Raw genomic sequence first — 8,536 nt, forward strand, 5'->3', positions numbered from 1 at the left:
AACAGGATCCTGGCCCAAAACTCCAGCGAAAACCTACCACTCTACCAGAAGTCATGCTGGTATCTAGAACCCCAGAGGCCACCCCAGTACCTGGAACCCCAGAGGCCACCCCAGTACCTGGAACCCCAGAGGCCACCCTAGTACCTGGAACCCTAGAGGCCATAGCAGCTTCCAGAAGCTCAGAAGTCCAGCAGGCCACAAAACCCCAGCAGAGTCACCCTCTAGGACCCAAGAACTCACCAGCCATCAAAACCACAGGCTACTCAGGCAAGAAGATCAGAAAGGAAAAGAAACTGAAGAAAAATAAAATAAAATCCATCCAATGAAGATAAACTCAGAAATCGGCACCTAAACCTGTAATTATCCCAAACCCAGATGCCTGAAGCCAGCATAAGTACAAACAACAACATCTGGGCCAATGTGGCACCACCAGAGCCTAGCTATCATACTACACCAAGCCCTGGACAGTCCAACAGAGCTGAAGCACAGAAAATAACATTAAAACCAACTTTATGAACACAATAGAGGCCCTTAAAGAGGAAATGACTAAATCTCTTAAATAAATCCAGGAAAATAAAGTCAAACAATGGGAACAAACATATAAATTCTTTAAAGAAAACCAAGAAAAAACCCAAAGAGGTGAAGGGAATGAATAAAACTATGTAAGACGTGAAAATGGAAATAGAAGCAAAAGAAAAACAACAAACAAACAAACAACAAAACAAAACAAAACAAAAAAAACAAAAAACAAAAAACCAAACTGAGGGAATCCTGGAGATGGAAAATCTAGGAAAGCAAACAGGAAGGACAGATGCAAGCATCACCAACAGAGTACAAGAGATGGAAGAGAGAATCTCAGGGGCAGAAGACAGGACAGAAGAAGTAAATACATGGACCAGGTGTTAAGTCTAAAAATCCCTGACACAAACTATACAGGAAATCTGGGATACTATGAAAAGACCAAACCCAAGAACAATAGGAACAGAAGGAGAAGAGTCCCAGCTCAAAACCACAGAAAATATTTTTGACAAAATCATAGAAAAAGAATTTCCTAAGCTAAAGAAAGAACTGACTGTAAAGCTACAAGAAGATTACAGAACACCAAGTAGATTGGACCAGAAAAGAGAGTCCCCCTGCCACAAAAAAATCAAAACACTAAACATACAGAACAAAAAAAGAATATTACAAGCTGCAAAGGGAGGCCATGTAACATACAAAGGCACACCTCTCAGAATCGCACCCGACTCCTCAGTGGAAACTTTAAAGCCAGAAGGGCCTGGACAGATGCCTTGCGGACTCGTAAGAGATCACAGATGTCAGCCCAGACTACTATACTCAGCAAACCTTTCAATTACCATACATGTTGAAAACAAGATATTCCATGACAAAGTCAAATTTAAATAATATCCACCCTACGGGAGGTACTACTATAACCAAACACCAACCCTAGAAGATTAAGTACACTTATGAAAACATGAAAAATAAATAATCTCACACCAGCAAAACCAAAAGAAGGGACACACACACACACACACACACACACACACACACACACAGAACAACCTCCACTAACAACAACAAAATAACAAGAATCACTGCTCATTAATATCTGTCAACATCAATGGACTCAATTCCCCAACAGAATGGATGTGAAAACGGTTCTATCTTTTGCTGCATACAAGAAACATATATCAACATCAAAGAGAAGCATTGCCTCAGAGTAAGGGGTAAGAAAATGATTTTCTAAGCAAATGGACCCAGGAATCAAGCTGGTGTAGCTATTCTAATACCTAGTGAAATAGACTTCAAAACAAAATTAATCCAAAGAGATGGGGAAGGACACCATATTCATCAAAGGAGAAATCCTTAACATCTATGCCCCAAATGCAAGGGCACCCACATTCGTAAAAGAAACATTAGTAAAGCTTAAGTCACACATTGAACCTCACACAAGATTAGTGGGAGACTTCCATACCCCACTCCACCCAGACAAAATTAAGTAGAGAGATAATGGAAGATATGAACCAAATGGACCTAGTAGATATCTATACAACATTTCACCCGAACACAAAAGAATTTAGCACCTCATTGAACTTTCTCCAAAACTGACCACAAGTTCAATCACAGAGCAGGTCTCAACAGATACAAGAAAACCAAAATGATCCCTCTATCCTATCAGACTACCATGGATTAAAGCTGGATATCAACAACAACAGAAACAATAGAAAGCCTGCAAATTCATGGAAACAGAACAACTCCCTACTGAATGACTTCAAGGTCAAGGCAGAAATAAGGAAATTAAAGACTTCCTAGAATTTAATGAAAATGAATACACAACACACCCAAATTTATGGCAACAAGGAAAATGGTGCTAAGAGGAAAGTTCATAGCACTAAGTGCCTTCATAAAGAAATTGGACAGATCTGATACTAGCAACTTAACAGTACACCTGAAAGCTCTGGAACAAAACGAAGCAAACACACCCTGGAGGAATATATGGCAGGAATACTCAAACTGAGAGCTGAAATTACTAAAATAGAAATGAGAATAATACAAAGAAACCATTGAAACAAAGAGTTGGTTCTTTGAGAAAATCAACAAGATGGACAAACCCTTATTCAAACTAATGAAAAGGTAGAGAGAAAATATCCAAACTAAGAAAATTAGAAATGAACAGGAGGACATAACAACAGACACCAAGGAAATCCAAAGAATCATTTGGTCATACTTCAAAAACTTGTACTCCATAAAATTGAAAAATTTAAAAGGAGTGGACAATTTTCTTCATAGATACCACTTAGCAAAGTTAAATCAAGATCAGATACAAAATTTAAATAGACCCATATACCTTAAGGAAATAGAAATAGTAATTTAAAATTTCCCAACACGTTCCCCTCCCAGGTGCCCACCCCCCCCTGCAAAAAGCCCAGGGCCAGAATTCTACCAGACTTTCAAAGAAGAGCTAATGCTAGCACTCCTCAAACTATCCCACAAAGCAGAAACAAGGGAATATTGCCAAATTCATTTTATGAGGCCACAGTCACCCTGCTACTCAACAAAGAAATAGAAATTCAGACAAATCTCCCTCATAAACATAGATGCAAAAATACTCATAAACTGAATCCAAGAACACATCATAGTGTCAGGAAGTGTTTGGGAACCCTGGAAGAGCACCAAGGACCCGTTTCCAATGGAATAGCATTAGGCTCTCTTTATTTATTTACAAGCTCAGGTTTGAGCTCTCCTCCAACCCAACTCTGATACAGCAGGAGGGAAGGGAAGGCAGAGCAGTCTTGAACCCTCCACAGGACAAGTTTTTATAGGAAAATAGGAGCAAGAGAGGGTTGAGGGAGGGGGTGTCCAGACTGGCAAGCATCTAATAGAATGACTGTAAGCCAACAGGTGGGTGCTCTGAGGCACAGACAGTATACAATCACAAAGGGTCTGAAAGAACATCTGAAACAATCAGAGTAATCTTTGACTAACTGTTGCTAGGAAGTAGCTAGGGAGTAACTCTGGTCAAGGACAAGCCGTGGGGTCCCTCCTGATACTTGGGTATAGCTTGGATATTGGTGTAGGTCAAGTTTTTAGGCCTTTTTTTTTTTTTTTTTTAAGATGGAGGCCAGTCCCAAGATGGAGTAGGCACTTCCTGGCACAACAACTTCAAAAAGATCATCCACCTCCCAGATCAAGATCAAGATCAAAAAGATCAAGCTTCTTCCCAGAGATGCAGGGTTGACTCAACATACAAAAACCCATCAACATAATACACTATATAAACAAACTGAAAGGAAAAAAAAAACACATGATCATCCCATGAGATGCTGAAAAAGCCTTTGACAAAACCCAATACTTTTGTATGATAAAGTCTTGGAGAGATCAGGGATACAGGGCACATACCTAAACGTAATAAAGGCAATTTACAGCAAGAGTATAGCCAACGTAAAATTAAATGGAGATAAACTTAAAGCAATTCCACTAAAATCAGGGATAAGACAAGGCTGTCCACTCCCTCCATATCTCTTCAGTATAGCACTTGAACTTTTAGCTAGAGCAATAAGACAAATAAAGGAAATTACAAATTAAAGTTATAGTATTGCTATTTGCAGATGACATGAAAGTATACACAAGTGACCCCAACAATTCTAACATGGAACTCCTACAGCTGATAAATACCTTCAGCAATGTGGTTAGATACAAGATTAACTCAAAAACAAAACAATAACAAAAAATCACTAGCCCTCCTATATATAATACACACACACACACACACACACACACACACACACACACACACAGATGATAAACAGGCTGAGAAAGAAATCAGGGAAACAGTACCCTTCACAATAGCCACAAGTAATATAAAGTATCATTTGTTAAACAAGTGGACGACATGACAGAAACTTCAAGTACTTGAAGAAGTTGAAAAAGATATCAAGAGATGGAGAGATCTCCCATGATCATGAATAGGTAGGATTAACATAGTAAAAATGACCATCTTACCAAAAGCAACCTATAGATCCAGTGAAATCCCCTTCAAAATTCCAGCACAGTTTTTTTTTTTACAGGCAGACTTTGAAAGAATAATATTGAGCGTCATATGGAAAAACAGAAAGCCAGGGTAGCTAGAACCAACCCTGTACAATAAAAGATGCTAACATCCCCAATTCCAAGCTCTACTACAGAGCTACAGCGTTGGCATAAACACAGGCAGGCGGGGCAATGGGATGGAACTGAAGACCCAGATGTAAATCCACACACCTATGGACACCCGAGTTTTTATAAGGAATCCAAAATTATTCAATGGAAAAGACAAATAGTGCTGGCCTAACTGGATATAGATCCATATCTACCACCCTGCACAAAACTCTAGTATAAGTATATCAAATACCTCAACATAAAAACCAGATACAGTGAACAAAGAATAGTTAAAGAAAATGTGGTACATTTCACAATGGAGAATTATTCAGAGTTAAAAAAACAACAAACAAACAAACAAACAAACCCTAACATCATGAAATTTTGCAGGCTGGAACCAGAAAAAAAAAAATCATCCTGAGTGAGAGGTAACCCAGACCTAGAGAGACAAAAGTGGTATGTACTCACTAATAAGTGGACATTAGCTATAAATTAAAAGATAATCATGCCACAGTCCCCAGACCCAGAGAGGCCAAGTAACAAGGAGGGACTGAGGAGGGACACATGGATCTCCCTAGGAGGGACAAATAAAATAGATATCATGGGATTGGGACTGGGGGCATGTGGGGATGGGAACAGGGGGATCAGGTTGGGGGAGAGTGGAGGGAGAGAGCATGGCAGAGACAACTGGAATGTGGGGGCATCTCGGGGACAAGGTAGAAACTTAGTGCAATGTTTACTTCCAGAAATCTATCAGCCTTGCTAAGACTCCTAGTAATGGGGATTTGGAGTTTAAACTTGCCGTCTTCTGTAAGACTTCCAGTGGAGGGATTGGGACACCAACTCAGACCCAAAACAATTTGTCTTGCCTGCAAGATGTGTTGGAGTAAAGATGGCACAGAACTTGTGGGAGTCCCCAAGCAATGACCAGTCTCTCTTGAGACCCCACAAGAGGGAGCCCATCTCTGACACTGCCTGGAGGCCAGGAACAAGAGACCGGATGCCTCAGACACCTAAGAAAGAACTGAACAAGACCAGCAGGAAAACAAAAAACAAAACAAAACAAAAACAAACAAACAAAAAACCCCCATGAAATGTTTTCTAATGATATTCTCCCATACTTGTAGACAGAAACCTAACATAATCGTCATCAGAAAGGCCTACAGCCAAACATTAGGCCGAGCTTGGGGAATCCTACAGAACATAGGGAGAAAGGATTGTAGGAACCAGAGGGGTCAAGGGCACCACAAGAAAACTCACAGAATCAACTAACCTGGGCACTCAACAAAGACTGAACCAGCAATCAGAGAACCTGATGGGTCTGACCTAGGCCCTCAGCATAGCTAGCTGGTCGTTTGGTTCAGTGTTCTAATCTTCCTGCCCCTTCCTCCCTGAGTGCTGACAATTCTAGACCTCGCACTAAAGCTGGTTTACTCATCCGGGTGGCAAGGTATAGGGTTTGGGCATGCAAGGAGGTGTGGTTGGGATGGGGGAAAGAGGAAGTGTCTTCAAGAAAGGCGGGCAGAGAGCGAAGCAGCCTATGGCCTCTAAGGCTGGCACCACGACACCACCTCACGATACCACCTAATGATTAACTAAGTCATCGCCTCTAAACACTAAGCGTCATTTCTGTTCCCTGTCCCCTAGTTCTCTCAGTTGTCTTTCACTCCGACCTCGGGTGTTTTAAAGTTCGGCTTCTCGGAATCGGTTGCAAACCTCGGCGGGGCGGTGTAGGAAGAGGAAGTGAGCGCAGTCCCGGGGACCGGGGCCGGGGCCGGTGCCGGGGCTGGAGGCTCGGCAAGCCAAAGTCAGCGGCGGCCTCGCCTGAGCGGGGAGCTGTGACCGGCGGGGCAGGGACTCGGCCACAGGTGAGTCTGCAGAGCGCTCCCGTTCCTCTCCACCAGCGGGCCGCCTTCCCACCGCTGTCGATCTCGCGTGGCGCTCCCCGAAACGCAGCCATCGGGGGTGCCGTCATCTCCTCTCCAGAAAACTTTATTCGACTTCTTAGGCTTACTTTCTTCGTAGTTTGGCTCCGGACCTGGAACTGAGTTAATTCTCCTGTGACATCACTGTGCTGAGTCCTCTAGCTTGAGCTGCATTTCCTCCTGCGATTTTCGTGCTCCTCCCAACTCTTAAGAGACCCCAACTCTAATCCCAATTCTTTCTTCCTTTCTCTTTCTCTTCCAATGTCTCCCTTCCCCTTTCCCCTCCCTCTTCTCTTTGCCTTCCCCTCTCCCTCTCCTTCTCTCCTTTCCTCCTTCTCCCCTTTCCTCCTTCTCCCCCTCCCTCTCCCTGTGTCCCGCATTGCTCCAAGATTTCCGGCAGCTCAGCTTGGGCTTCTTGAACTTCTGATCTTCTTGCTTCCACCTCCTGAGTGCTGGCAGTACAGGGGTGGGGGTGGCAGAGCAATAGCTCTGCACTTAAAACAACCACAACCCCAACCACACAGACACACAGACACACAGACACACACACACACACACACACACACACACACACACACACACACACACGCACGCACGCGCGCGCGCGCGCGCGCGCGCGCGCGAGGGAGAGAGAAAGGGAGGGAGGAGGAGAGAGGGAGGGAAGGCAAGAGCCGCAGGTGACTTGAGGCCAGTAATTCCTCTCTATGCTAAGCACTTGTAAAGGTGGCAGGCGTTAAGTACCAGAAAGGAATTATCATACAGTCATATTTCTGTTTCTTACTATTTTTTTTAAAGGGAGTCCTTGAAGTGCCTTCCGCTTGGCTAGGTCTTTTAAAAATTATTTATTTCTATTTTAATTTTATGTCTATGAGTGCTTTGCCAGCATGTATGGATGTGTACCTGGTGCCTAGGGGGCCAGATCCCTTGAACTGGAGTTACAGACAATTTCAGCCACCATATGGGTGCTGGAAACTGAACTCAGGTGGTCTGCAAGAGTGTTGAATGCTCTTAAACTCCTGAGTAAGCAAATCTTTCTTTTTTAATAAATATGGCAGTGATTGAATTAGCATGAGGACGATTAGCGCTCCTGTTTCTTAAAAATCCTATTTAAGAAGACTCAAGAACTCATATGTGGACACAGAAGTTGCTGGTCATGGCTGTGAGTCTCACATGCTGGTCTCAAACATGTCTCTTCCCCAGGAGGGAGAAACGTGACCCCATAACACCAGGTCATTTAGATGCTATTTGATTTTGCCCAGTAATTTCTGTTTGTGGGTAGGTTCACTCCAGGAACTAATATGGTTTCTCTGGCAGCCTGCAATAGCATGGCCACCTCACTCTGTCAGGTTGCTCTCTCTCTCTCTCTCTTTTTAATCTTCCAACTTAAAATTTTCTAATAAGAAGGTGGGCATCTTTTTGCTTTATTTAACATTCCTCAGATTTACCGATCCATTTAATGTGCCATCCTATGCTATAGTGGGCCTAGTGCCCATTGGGAACTCCATGTTAGAACTATTGCCTCATTACAGAATTTCTTCTCATTGATGGTTTTCAGGCTGTTGTTATATGTTTTAGGTATTACCATGAAAATTCCAGCTGCTGCCCTCAGGAAGTTGTGTCCTTAGGCAGGAAATTCTCAGCAAACTGTGAGCCAGACCTGGGGTAGAGCTTAGAGAGGATGCTGGAGTAACTCCTGGAGTGGACTGGGCCACAAACAGGATTGGATTCTGCTGCCATGATGCTGCCCAGGTTCCTGGGCAGGATCAAATGCCAGCTAAAGGTCCCGGTACCATGGTGTCACCTTTGCCCGACACTTTTGTCGAGGGTGGACATGTACTTTCAGGAGCCTCATTCAGTTCCCTCAGCTGTGAAGTTGGGACTCTACTCTGAGAACTTGCATTCTGTTTTAGGTAGCAGAAAACACAGTTTCAAAGTTTTCTTCTCCTCCTCCTCCTCCTCCTCCTCCTCTTCCT

At 43.2% G+C, this 8,536-nt stretch overlaps 1 protein-coding gene across 2 annotated transcripts in view; it reads left to right on the plus strand.

Annotated features, from left to right (window-relative positions):
• Positions 1-6,222: 6,222 nt before the first annotated feature.
• Casp8 (caspase 8) overlaps positions 6,223-8,536 on the plus strand; it is a 41,860-nt gene continuing 39,546 nt past the window's right edge. For both annotated transcript variants that reach the window (XM_031367590.1, XM_031367589.1), the window contains exon 1: positions 6,223-6,506. The gene's annotated coding sequence lies outside the window, so the exon portion shown is untranslated. The remainder of the gene's footprint in view (positions 6,507-8,536) is intronic.

This window comes from Mastomys coucha, unplaced genomic scaffold (assembly GCF_008632895.1).
Source record: "Mastomys coucha isolate ucsf_1 unplaced genomic scaffold, UCSF_Mcou_1 pScaffold14, whole genome shotgun sequence".
Taxonomy (NCBI): Eukaryota; Metazoa; Chordata; class Mammalia; order Rodentia; family Muridae; genus Mastomys; species Mastomys coucha.